Source organism: Eleutherodactylus coqui, chromosome 12 (genome assembly GCF_035609145.1).
Source record: "Eleutherodactylus coqui strain aEleCoq1 chromosome 12, aEleCoq1.hap1, whole genome shotgun sequence".
Classification (NCBI taxonomy): domain Eukaryota; kingdom Metazoa; phylum Chordata; class Amphibia; order Anura; family Eleutherodactylidae; genus Eleutherodactylus; species Eleutherodactylus coqui.
The window spans coordinates 122,242,600-122,255,912 of record NC_089848.1 but is presented as its reverse complement, the minus strand read 5'-3'; the positions used below and the strand labels follow the sequence as shown (position 1 = coordinate 122,255,912).

General features: G+C 48.3%; 1 pseudogene; it reads right to left on the bottom strand.

Annotated features, from left to right (window-relative positions):
• Positions 1-13,313, bottom strand: part of LOC136586586 (macrophage mannose receptor 1-like) — a 208,211-nt pseudogene that overhangs the window by 81,773 nt on the left and 113,125 nt on the right.

Genomic DNA, 13,313 nt, shown 5'->3' with positions numbered 1-13,313 from the left:
TAGCAGAGCCTGGAGGCAGCCCTGTGAAAAAAAATTGGTTTCTGTTAAAGTATAAATACTTTTAAAACTTTAAAAAATTGTAAAAAACTTTTAAACAAAGCCTTTTGGGCCGCAGAAAAATTGGCAGTTCAGCGTTATGACATGCTGTTTTAGGAGGAGTAATAATATCCGAGAGTGATGGACAAAGCTAATTCCCCCTTTTTTTTGGTGATAGAGGATGCATTTTTCTCCTGTTGCAGCAAAAAGAATTATTAGCATCGGCTGCTTTCCGCTGATGGAGAAGAGAAGTCTGGAGAAATCCAGCCTTTGTTCATCTTTATGAGTGTAAGCTTGTCGGCACTGGCAGTTGACAGGAGGCTACACTTATCCGTGATGATTCCCCCAGCTGCACTAAACACCCTCTCTGACAAGACACTAGCGCCAGGGCAGGCCAGCACCTTCAGGGCATACAGCGCAAGTTCCTGCCACGTGTTTAGCTTTGACACGCAATAGTTGTATGGAGCAGAGGCATCACGGAGGACTATTGTATGATCGGCTACGTACTCCCTCGCCATCTTTTTACAGTGCTCCCTCCGACTCAGCCTTAACTGGGGAGTGGTGACACAGTCTTGCTGGGGAGCCATAAATCTGGCAAAGGCCTTGAAGAGTGTTCCCCTGCCTGCGCTGGACATGCTGCCTAATCTCCGTGCCTGAACTGCTACTTGGCCCTCGGAACTGTGTCTTCTGCCACTAGCACTGTCGGATGGGAACTTTAGCATCACTTTTTCCACCAGGGCCCTGTTGTATTGCATCACTCTCATACCCCTTTCCTCTTCGGAAATGAGAGTGGAAAGGTTCTCCTTATACCGTGGGTCTAGAAGGGTGTACACCCAGTAATCCGTGTTGGCCAGAATGCGTCTAACGCGAGGGTCACGGGAAAGGCAGCCAAACATGAAGTCAGCCATGTGTGCCAGGGTCCGAGTACACAACACATCGCTGTCCTCACTAGGAGGATGACTTTCAGGATCCTCCTCCCATACACGCTGAACAGATGAGAGGCAAGCAGCATGGGTACCCTCTGCAGTGTGGCCAGCTGTCTCTTCCCCCTCCTCCTCCTCCTCCTGCTTCCCCTCCTCCTCCAAAACGCACTGAGATATAGACATAAGGGTGGTCTGGCTATCAAGCGACATACTGTCATCCCCGTCTCCTGTTCCAACGCATCGGCCTTTATGCTTAGCAGCGAACTTTTCAGCAGGCTAAGCAATGGGATGGTAATGCTAATGATTGCCACATCGCCGCTCACCATCTGGGTAGACTCCTCAAAGTTTCTGAGGACCTGGCAGATATCTGCCATCCATGCCCACTCCTCAGTAAAAAATTGCGGAGGCTGACTGCCACTCTGCCACCCATGTTGCCGCTGGTATTCCACTATTGTTCTATGCTGCTCGTACAGCCTGGCTAACATGTGCAGCATGGAATTCCAGCGTGTGGGCACGTCGCACAGCAGTCGGTGCTCTGGCAGCTGAAACAGATGTTGCAGGGTCCTCAGGGTGGCAGCGACCATGGTGGACTTGCGGAAATGTACGCAGATGCGGCGCACCTTGCTGAGCAGGTCAGACAAGTGGGGGTAGTTTTTCAGAAACCGCTGAACCACCAGATTGAAGATGTGGGCCAGGCATGGCACGTGTGTGAGGCTGCCGAGCTGCAGAGCCGCCACCAGGTTACGGCCGTTGTCACACACGACCATGCCTGGTTGGAGGCTCAGCGGCAAAAGCCAGAGGTCGGTCTGCTCTGTCAGACCCTGCAACAGCTCGGGGGCCGTGTGCCTCTTGTCACCTAAGCTGATTAGTTTCAGCACAGTTTGCTGACGCTTGCCCACCGCTGTGCTGCTGCACGCTACCGACTGCTGGCGACGTGCTCACACTTCCTAATTGAGAGGTAGACGTGGCAGAGGAGGGGGAGGGTTTGGAGGAGGTGGCATAAAACACCCCATATACCAGCACTGAGGTAGGACCCGGTATTCTGTGTGTGGGTAAGACATTAGCGGTCCTAGGCTCTGACTCGGTCCGAGCCTCCACCAAGTTCACCAAATGTGCAATCAGGGAGATATAGTGGCCCTGCCCGCCAGTACTTGTCCACGTGTCCGTGGTTAAGCGGTCCTTCCCAGTAATCACAATTTATATTGCGGGAGACATGCTAGTGTAGGGCGGGGACGGCACACCGGGAAAAATAGTGGTGACTGGGGACGAGTAGCGCGGGAACCGCCGCCGCCATCATGTTTTTGAAAGCTTCCGTTTCCACAAGCGTGTACGGTAGCATCTCCAGGCTGTTTAATTTGGCAATGTGCACATTTAAAGCTTGACCATGCGGGTGGGTGGTGGCGTATTTCCACTTTTGATCCAAGTTTTGTGTTAGCGACAGCTGAATGCTGCACTGAGAGACATTGCTGGATGGAGTGGAGGACCATGGAGGTGAGGGTGTGGGTGCAGGCCGGGAGGCGTTCGTGCCTGCATCCTGGGAGGAGGATTGGATCTGTGTGGCAGGTTGTGGCACAGGGAAAGAGGCAGTGGTGTGACCCGGAGGCGGTGAATGGCCTTCTTCCCACCTTGTGGGGTGCTTGGCTATGCTGGTGGTGGTCAGGCTGGTAGTGGTGGCTCCCCGGCTGAACTTGATGCGACACAGGTTGCACACCACTGTTTGACGGCCATCCGCACTCTCACTAAAATATAACCACACCTTTGAACACCTAGCCCTCTGCACAGAGGCTTGCCGCAAGGGGGTGCTTTGGGAAACAGTTGGGAGATTCTTCGCTCTGGCCCTGCCTCTACCCCTGGCCACTTCACTGCCTCTTCCAACCTGTCCTGCTGCTGCACTTGCCTCCCCCTCTGAAGCCCTGTCCTCAGTAGGCTTAGCAAACCAGGTGGGGTCAGTCACCTCATCGTCCAGCTGCTCTTTCTCTGAATCCTCTATGCGCTCCTCCCTCGGACTTACTGCTCTTACTACTACCTCACGAACAGACAACTGTGTCTTATCATTCTCATCCACAAAAAGCTCTTGAGACAGTTGCCAAAAGTCCCCAGCCTCATCACCCGGACTCCGAGAACTTTCCAAAGGTTGGGCATCGGTCACGACAAACTCCTCAGGTGAGAGGGGAACAGTTTTTTCCCACTCAGGGCAGGGACCCGAGAACAGTTCCTGGGAGTCTGCCTGCTGAGAATATGTCATTTTCATGGAGTGAGGAGGCTGGGAGGAAGGAGGAGCAGCCAGAGGATTCAGAGTTGCAGTCCTTTGGCTGGGAGTAGTGGACTGCATAGAAGACTGGGTGGTCGATACATTACTAGACACGTTTTTTGCCATCCACGACAGGACCTGCTCACACTGCTCTGTTTGTAATAAGGGTCTACCACGCAGACCGGCAAATTGTGCTATGAAGCAGGGGAGGCCAGAAACTTGCCCCTCTCCTAATCCCTCAGCAGCCGGCTGTGATCCACCACGCCCAGGAACTTGGCCTGTGCCCACACCCTCACTTGGACGCCCTCCACGTCCTCGACCCTTACCCCTACTCCTCATCATGGCGGATAAAGAATAGAGCAGGGCCCAAATAAATTACCCCACTGTACAGCACTGACAACTGTGGCTTAATTCACCACACACAGAGACTTGTAGATAGCGGAGGCTCTATGCTGTGACTTGAAAAAATTATTACGCTGTCTTGCGCTGATACCTAGGGGTAATTTACCGCTCACAGAGACTTGTAGATTATAGAGGCTGAGTGAAGTGGGAGAAGACTCTAAAGCCAGTGGATAGTGCTGGTAACTGCGGCGATCTGAACCCCACCAAGGAAATGGTATTGTGAGACGCTCTGCACAGCGGCAGAGCTGAAATACTTTGCAGTGGCCTAGAAAATATTAAAATACTGTTTCACAGTGAGAGCTGGTTGTAAGGCACTGCAGGCTGAGAACGCTATAACTTCAAGGCTGGGAACAGGCCTAGATTTGTAATACAAAAGTTGGTGCACTACTGCTCCCAGCCAGCCACAACTGTAAAGCACACGGTGAGATGTTCCCTAAGAAGGACCATTGGGGTTCTTGCACAGAGGATCAGGAGTCCTGTAAAGCTGCCCTATATAGGCACCTCTGCCCCTAAACTCTGCGTAATGCACTGCACACACAGAACGGTATAACTGAAATAGTTTGCAGTGGCCTAGGAAATATTAGAGTACTATTTAGCAGTGAGACCGCTGTCTAATGCACTGCAGACACAGAACAGTATAGCTGAAATGGCCTGCACAGCCCGAGATGCTTAAAAGCATCCCAGCCAGCCACAACTATAATGCACCCGATGAGGAGTAGCCCTAAGAAGGACCGTTGGGGTTCTTGAAGACCGGATCCTACTCTAACACTTTCCCTATATCAGCAGCAGCACTTTCCCTAACCTCTGCCAGCATGCGTCTGAGCGAGCCGCGAGCGGGACCAGTTTAAGTACTCGGCGGTCACCTGATCGGCCCAGCCACTCACTACTGGGGGGGGGATAGGACTGGCACGTCACAGCAGAAAGTGGTAATGCCTTCCCCGCATGTTTATTGGCTAGAAAATGGCGCTAAACATGCGGGGAGGGAAATGCAATTGACTCGAGTACCGTGTGGTGTTCGTCTACCCTAATACTCGAACGAGCATGAAGCTTGGATGAGTGTGCTCGCTCATCTCTAATACAGATGTAGCGAAGTCTAACTTGACTCTTAACATGTTGAGATAACTTTCTGAGACACTGTTTATTGCCTTTTCAATTGCTTTGCAGTGGCTTTTTTTGTGTTAAGTTACAATAACTTCTTGATTGTCTTCAGGCAGCATAGATGGTGTTAAGTTTCATATGATCCTCTATTGGACAGAAGATTATCGATTAATTAGCCATTTTAATTAGCAGTTATACTTATATCACAAATACCCTGGATAGGGGGGCGTGGCCTGGACGCTGAGCAAGATGGAAGTGTGAGGGAAGTGCTCCATCTAAGCAGCACCACTCAGGCCTCTTTACAGCAGCAAGCAGCCGCAATTATGGGGAAAACAACAAGGGACAGGAGCACGGAACATCAAGGGACCCCCCGCCCGGCAAAAGTGCAGCCAGATATGCAGCGCTTCTTCAGGGGGAAGAGCGCTCACTCACCGAGGCCTCCCTCCAAGATGGCACCGGCCCGGGAGCTCATCTCATCTCACAGTAAGGGGGAGGAGGAGGGAGCTTCCTCAGATGGGGAAGATTGTGAATCCATTTCAAAGGGTTCATGAGGAACCTGATTTCTCAAGCCCTGCGCCCCATCAGCACAGACTTTGCAGAGATTAAAGAGGAGTTTAAGCAGATGGGGCACAGACTGGAAGATCTGGAGTCCTCCTCCTCGGCGGTTATCTCTCATGCACAACAGTTAGAGCAAGCTTTGAAAGAGCAGCAGGCACATCTAAACAGAGCTTTACTGTTACAGGAAGATCTTGAGAACAGGAACAGGCGCAATAATCTGCGTATCAAAGGTCTCCCTGAAGCTTTTACAGGAGACTCTTTATATAAAGTCGCCAAAGAAATCTTTGTGTCTCTATTAGGTGCTGAGAGAGCCGCCTCCATCTCGATTGAGAGAATACACAGGGCATTGAGACCCCCGCCAAGCGATGCAGAGCCTCCGAGGGATATAATCTGCAAGCTCCTCTCCTTCCCAGACACCCTCGCCTTACTGAAAGCTGCCAGAGCCCGTAGGTCTGTGCCCTATGCGGATGCATCTCTGCTTATATTTCAGGACTTAGCGCCTACTACACTAGCCAAGCGCCGTCTCCTGCGCCCCGTCTTGGAGGTTCTCAGGGAGAGAGACATAAAATACGCCTGGCTTTTCCCGTTTGGTCTTGGCTTCTCATATAAGAGTAAGAGAGTCAACGTTCGCTCACAGGAAGACCTGGAAAAAGTCTGGCTGTTACTAGAAATTGAACCTATCTCCCTTCCCTGCTGGCAGCCACTTCCGGACCTCCCTCACTTCCACCCGCTGGAGGCACCGGAGGGGGGGCAAGCCTCCGGTAGCACTAAATCCCCTAGAGGGAAAAAGAAAAAGTCAAGAGAGGACTTTCCTTGAGATCTGGCAGCAAAGGAGTCTTTTGTCTGAGAGCCCCTACCTGGTGACCCCATGGACAGGGTAGGAGGGTCACCATTGCCAATGCAGGCCAGCAGGCGAGTTCAACAACTGAAACTCGCTACATTTCAAATCGGAGAGTTTTAGAGACCCGGCTGCGAGTCCCGTTTCCCCGTCAGGACATAACTAATTCCAGCCCGGGCTCTCGCTCTCGCCTCCGTAGGGAGGCTTTCGTGTTCCAGGTCGGATGTTCTGTATCCACGTTCCTGTTCTCCCTAAGCCTATTTCAAGAACTTGAGTATTATTGTTTTGCTGTTACGCTAAGATATAGTTATATGTATACCCCATGATCAGCCCAAGGGGCCCATGAGGGTGCCTGTCAGACCAGGCTGTGTTGAGCTTTTTTGATTCCGATTGAGTCACTGGCTCTACACACCCCCAGTAGTACGCCCTCATCTTGGAGAGGGGATTTGGGACTATAAGTATCCCACCCCCTCCCAAAGTACTACTTGTAATAGTTAGCGGACCTAATCGTCTGCGCTTGTACCTTACTCGATTTACCTTCCTCTTTCCCAATTCCATTAGCCTTCCTATCCTCCCCTTCCCCCGGACCCACAACTCTGTATAACTCCTCCCCTTCTTGTATCCTTTTACCTCCTAAGCTATCATCTCTATCGCCGGGTACCACAAATCGTCACCTTTCACCAGTACTGAGGTGCTGTGTTGCTAGTTGAATTTTTGTTCTTCTTCTCATCCTCTGCTCTCTCTTCTGAACAGGAAGGATCTGATGGGAGACCTCCGGCTCACTTCCTTCAACGTGAGAGGCCTAAATTCGCCCTCTAAAAGACATAATGTCTCGCTCCTAACCAAAAGGTATGGCACAAAAATTCTTTTTATCCAAGAATCCCATTTTAAGGGGGACAGAACCTTTAATTTGCCAGGTAAACACTTCTCCCAAGCTTTTCACAGCACTCACCCTTCATCGGCATCAAAGGGAGTCTCTATCTACATACACAAGGATATTCAATTCACGGTAGAAACACAATACAGAGATGAGGAAGGCAGGGTCTTATTTTTAAAAGGAACGCTAAATAATGTTAAAGTTACCCTAGCCAATCTCTACTCTCCAAACTCGAACCAGATTCAGTGGCTTGTTCATCAACTAGAGACCTTGAAACACTTTGCTGTGGGCCATCTAGTGATAGCGGGGGACTTCAATGTCACCTTAAATCCACTTCTTGACTCATCCTCGGGCCGCTCACAAATTTCACAAACCAAATTAAGGAAACTAGGGAGGTGTCTATTCGACCTGGGTGTGGTGGACGCTTGGCGTCTTCTTCACCCCTCGACGAAGGACTTTTCCTACTACTCATTGGTCCATTCCTCATTCCAGAGGTTGGACTACCTCTTTGTCTCCTCCGCTCTCCTCGCGACCCTCGAGAAGGCAGAAATAGACACAATAACGATTTCAGACCATGCTCCAATTCATTTGGTTCTTCGGTCCCCCCACGGTGTGCCAAGGGAGTGGAGATGGAGATTGAATCCGTCCATATTAGAATCTCTAGAGGACAGGGAGCATTTAAATAAATCGCTTGAGGAATATTTCCAGTTAAATATTAATGGCGACACCTCGATCCCAATAACTTGGGAGGCTCACAAAGCCTTCATTCGGGGCCAGCTGATCTCTCTTGGATCTCACATTAAAAAACGTATCCAAAAAGAGATAGATGAGAAGCTGAAAGAGATTGCCAAATTGGAACACTTGACCAAACTCTCTCAAACCAAACTGAATCTTGAAAGGCTAGCCGCTCTCAGGACAGACTTGAGACGTTGTCTAGACTCCAGATTCAACAAAAAACAGCTCCACCTAAAACATATTTTCTTCGCTCAAGGGAATAGAGGGAGCAAATATATGTCGTCCATTCTCAAAAAGACATAGACAAAAAATTTAATTAAATCAATAAAAACCGAAAAAGGGGACTCGGTCTCCGCCTCATCTGACATAGCAAGAGAGTTTCAGGCATTTTATTCTAAGCTCTATAACTTAAAAGCTAACTCCACCCCTGAGGGACAAAAAGACTCAACTCTACTAATAGACCAGTTTCTACAGCAGATAAATCTCCCTAAGTTGAGCTCCGCAGAAACATCCGCTCTGACCTCTCTGGTCACCCTACCTGAAATTCAAAAACTGATAGCATCATGCCCTCCGAACAAGAGCCCGGGCCCAGATGGTTTAACCATACACTACTACAAGACCTTCCAGGCTACCCTAGCACCCAGACTCGTGGATCTCTTCAATGACCTGTTGAAGGGTGCCCCACTACCAAAACAGTCCCTAGAAGCCCACATAACCTTGATCCACAAGGAGAACAAGGATCCTGAACTGTGTGGCAGTTATCGCCCAATCTCTCTGATCAACCTGGATGCGAAGCTCTGGGCCAAGCTTCTCGCAGAGAGACTGGGTACTTGCATGCCAATTTTGATCGGAGAGGAACAGGCAGGCTTCTCTAGGGGTAGGGAGGGGAGAGACAATTGCCTCAGACTTTTGCACGCTGCCCGATACGACCAATCTCATAACATACCCTTGGCCCTAGTAGGTACAGATGCCGAAAAGGCCTTTGATAGGGTAGATTGGAGCTACATGGAGGGAGTCTTGCATCATTTCAACTTTCCCAGAGAATTTTTACATCCATTTTCTCCCTCTACTCGCAGCCGTATGCTCGACTCAAGATAAACGAGGTCCTCTCCCCTCCCTTCGATATAAGAAATGGCACGCGCCAAGGCTGCCCTCTTTCTCCAGCCCTCTTTATATTAGCTCTTGAACCCCTATTGCTGAAAATCAGACAGGACCCAGCCATAAGCGGCTTAAACTGCGGGAACAATTCTCTATCTTCTGCAGCTTATGCGGATGATATTGTGTTCCTAATTACAAATCCAGAGGAGGGGATACCGAGACTTACGGAGCAACTTGAGGAGTTTGGTTTGGTCTCCAATTTTAAAATTAATTTTTCAAACTCAACAATTTTGAATATCTCCATTCCCTTGGCCCGCTATGACGCACTCCGAACTAACTCGCCCTTTTCTTGGTCAAACACCTCTATCGACTATTTGGGTATTAAACTCACAAAGAAAGCAGAGGACCTATATAATGCCAACTTTGCCCCCTTGATTAGTCAAGTGAAGAACTTGCTAAGGTCTTATGATGTTCCCTTCGCCTCATGGTTTGGCAGAAAAAACATCATTAAAGCATACGTCTTGCCAATCATAATCTATAAAATACGAATGCTTCCCATTCACCTGCCAAAAAGCTTTTTTAAATGTCTCAGCTCTGCCTTCTCGGGGTTCGTGTGGAGGCGGAGGAGGCCGAGACTGGCCCATAGCCTGCTGATAAGGAAGAGGGCGGAGGGCGGGATCGACCTTCCGAATCTCTACGAATTTTATCAGGCCTCTCAGCTGGGATATTGGATATGTCTAGTTAAACCCTCTAAAGATGGATTACCCCGAATCCTTGCGGAAGGTTGCGACGGAGACTCTCTGGATGCGAACCTGTGGTTCCCATCAAAGACTCACCTTAAGGGTCGAGGCTTTAATCCCCTGCTCAGAGGCCCCTGCGAGGTATGGAACATGCTGAGACCCATACTAGCGCCGGACCCCTCTCCTATCCTCCCTCTACATTCCATAGGCAGATTATTAAAACATCCTTCCGATCCATGCTCCGCCTCGATTTGGAGGAGAGCCGGATCTTTGACAATTTCGAACCTACAATCTTTAGCACACCTTCCCCCGGAATCCATTGTTCAGGCATTGGGCTTTGCTGATAACCTCTCCTTCTTACACAAAGCCCAAATAAAAACACTGTTGAGGAATTCTTCAACTCTTACCAAGCATCCAGACAGGCATCGCCCTTTGAAAAAACTTTCCTGGAAAACAAACCCTGCCTAAGAAAAATTGCGTTCCTCCGCAAAAACTTAATCACCCCTCCCACCGACTACAAACCGGCATTTCTATCCTCGTGGGAGAAAGACTTAGGCATCACGCTCACCCCACACGAATCCTCCCTGATACTCAAAACTTCCTTCGGGCGGTCGCCCTGCATCCTTGCCCAGGAATCCCATTATAAGTTATTAGCTAGGTGGTACAGGACCCCTCAGTGGCTGTCTGACCACAATCTGACCACCCAGAACCTCTGTTGGAGGTGCAAAAGCGATGTAGGCTCCTACCTCCATATTTGGTGGGCGTGCCCATCCATCATGCCTTTTTGGAAAGGAGTAGAAAAGATTCTCAAGAAAATCTCCCCTGATTTTGCTCTCACTCCGGACATAGTCTTCCTATGGAGACCCTCCAGGTCCTTTCACCCGCAGAAGAACAAGCTGCTGGCATCTCTGATTGATATCGCTAAAGCCTCGATTCCCCCTCTCTGGCAACAAAACACACCACCCACACTGAAACAATGGAAGGACAGGGCAGACCTCCTCTACAATTTAGAGGAACTGCATAGCTGGTCCAATAACACATATGATAAATTCCTGCTGACGTGGTACCCATGGAAAGCCATAAGTGACTCGGACGTTTGGACCCGGTGAGCGGAGGTCTCCCATCCTTTCCCCCTTCTAGGACAGTGAGTCCCTCTTCTCTTTTCTACTCTTCTAGACGACAACCATGCTGATATAAAAGGATACCCACTCCTCCTACCCCCTCCTCCCCCCCTCCTCCCCCCTCCCCCAGCACCTTCATACTTCCCCCCCCCCCCCCCAGTGTTCATGATATTGTTTTACTAATGTTTGTTCTATATTTTTCATATTGACTGTACTCTTTTGCGGGGCTCACACAAGGATTTAACTTAGAGTGTATGTTTCCCAGCCCCACCTTGAATGTGACTTCAGCTAACCCAAAGCGATTTGTTGACGCGCAACCAGGAGCAAATTTATGTAACTCAAAGCTGACTTGTACTCATTCGGGCTCTTCGTTGTGTGACTGTGTACATGTTATATAATAAAATCCAAATAAAATTGATTAAAAAAAACCAAAACAAATACCCTGGATAGCACTGCGGACTGATATTTGTATCATAACAGAACAGAAATAAACTGAAAACTTTCTATTTTTTGAAAGCTCATTGAAGCAATGGGGATGAAACTGAAATGATTTATTCCATTTTAATTCTGTTTTTATGTTCTAAAAATGGAACAGACAGATGGGAAGCCCTAACACAGATGAGAGTAAGCCCTAACACAGGTGAGAGTAAGCCCTCACTGCCATACAAGGTGGGTTTTCCAATTATTTAGAGTGTCTTTTAAGAACATCAGGTCTCAGGTCCATTTTCCTTCTTCATCTTGGGACTTGTCTATTATGCTGAAAGGAAACCTGTCACTTGTATGGGAGAGCACGTATGGAACTCTGAAAAGAGTCAGGTCTTTGGCCAATCCGTGGACTTCAGTAGCAGGCACCATAGGAATCAGGGAGCTGGTGAGGCTAAAAAAAAGATAGCACCCTGCTCCTTGTTACCTCCACAAACAGCACCATAAGTTAGTTAACGGGTTCCCTTTAAACAGTGTTCAGGTGCACCTTTTGAGCCACTTCAGGTCATCTGCCTACAATACATTTAGTGGAAGACCTTCTTCTTAGTTGCAAATGCTTTTACTTGAAATATTAGCGAGATCCATCCAAGCCTTTTCTTGCAGGGAGCCATACCTCAGAGATCTCAGACCTCAGCACAATGCATGGATACCTTCAAAACGTACTTCCCCAGTTAGCCATAGACCAAGAGAAATGCACTGCACTGTTATCTGAAGTCAAAGGATCTCAGGAAACCCAAAGCCTTATTTCTACAACATCAGAGATGCAACAAAGGAAAAAAGGCAAGCAAGGTAGCTGGATCAACCGGAAACAGTATATCGCAGTCTTACCAACTTGAAGATCTGGATTCTTTGCTAAAAATCAAGGTGCCTCTACTATATCCACTCGTATATCAGATTTACAGAGTTATGGTTCAGTCCAGCACTATTGTCCTGATGTTAATACCGCAGTGGGCTCAGCTATTGGCAAAGGAGTACTTTTTTTATTTAAAAAAAAAAAAGATGTTTTCCATTTTTCCAATTTGAGGCTTCGTTCACATATATTGGCAGCCGCTTTCATGGCCGGCCGATATACGCTATGATCTGAGAGTTAAAACTGGTGAATGAGTGCACTAATCTAACATTTTGCGCCCCTTCACATGGCATGGGCCCCGATGCATATACGCCGAGGCTACCATGCTGTTAAGCCTTCTCCTTCCCTCCCCCTCACCGTCTCACTTCTTCTCTCCTCCCCTCCGCTTGATTTCAATGGGAGGGGGCGCGATGGGGATGGAGCTAAGCTCCGCCCCTGTCTGCCCCCTCCCATTGCAACTAGGCCGAGGGAGGAGAGAAGAGGAAGGGAGTTTAGCAGTCATGCTGCTAAACTCTCTCCCAGCTCCCTTGTCTGGCTGCTGTCATGGGCTCCCATAGCCCAAAAACATCCGGTACGATATTGGCCGGCTTGGCACTTTTACGTCGTGGGAAGACGGCCATGTGGAATCCAATGCATCAGATCAGAGCGTATATCGGCCGACCGTAAAAATGGCGGGACGATATACGCTCGTGGGAAAGAGGCCTTAGATATTGCTTATACAATCCAATGTGTGCATCCTGGGGATGGCCATGAAAGTGAAAATTTTCTAAAAAATTTGTGTAGTCTGAAGGCAGCATAGCATATCCCCCTTCCACAAGAAATGTACGTGTGATCGTTGTCTCCATTATAGGAGTTTAACTGCTAATTAAAACTGTTACTCTATTATCTTCTATCCTTTATGGGGTCATATAAAAATTAACCCTCTCTGTGCTGCCTTCGGACTACAGGAAACAAAAAATTTCAGTAAGCAAATTTTCACTTTTTCAATGGCTTAAGATAAGATAACTTGTTGCAGAATGTCAGCACAGTTGAGTTAAACTTCGCTCCCTCTGTAATGGCCAAGAATAGTGTTATTCCTCATGTCCACACATAATAACCAATTCCAAAAAGGCATCTAAAAAGTTGTGTATGCTTTAACAACCTATTTTTTGTTCCACAAAAAACAGAATCTGTACATGTTAAAGGGAGCATCTTATCAGAAAATGACCAATCACATAAGTCACATTTTTTGTGTTAAACATATTTTTCAAGAATTACCTGTGATTATTTTAACTTTCATTCAAAATCTATATAAAAAAAAACA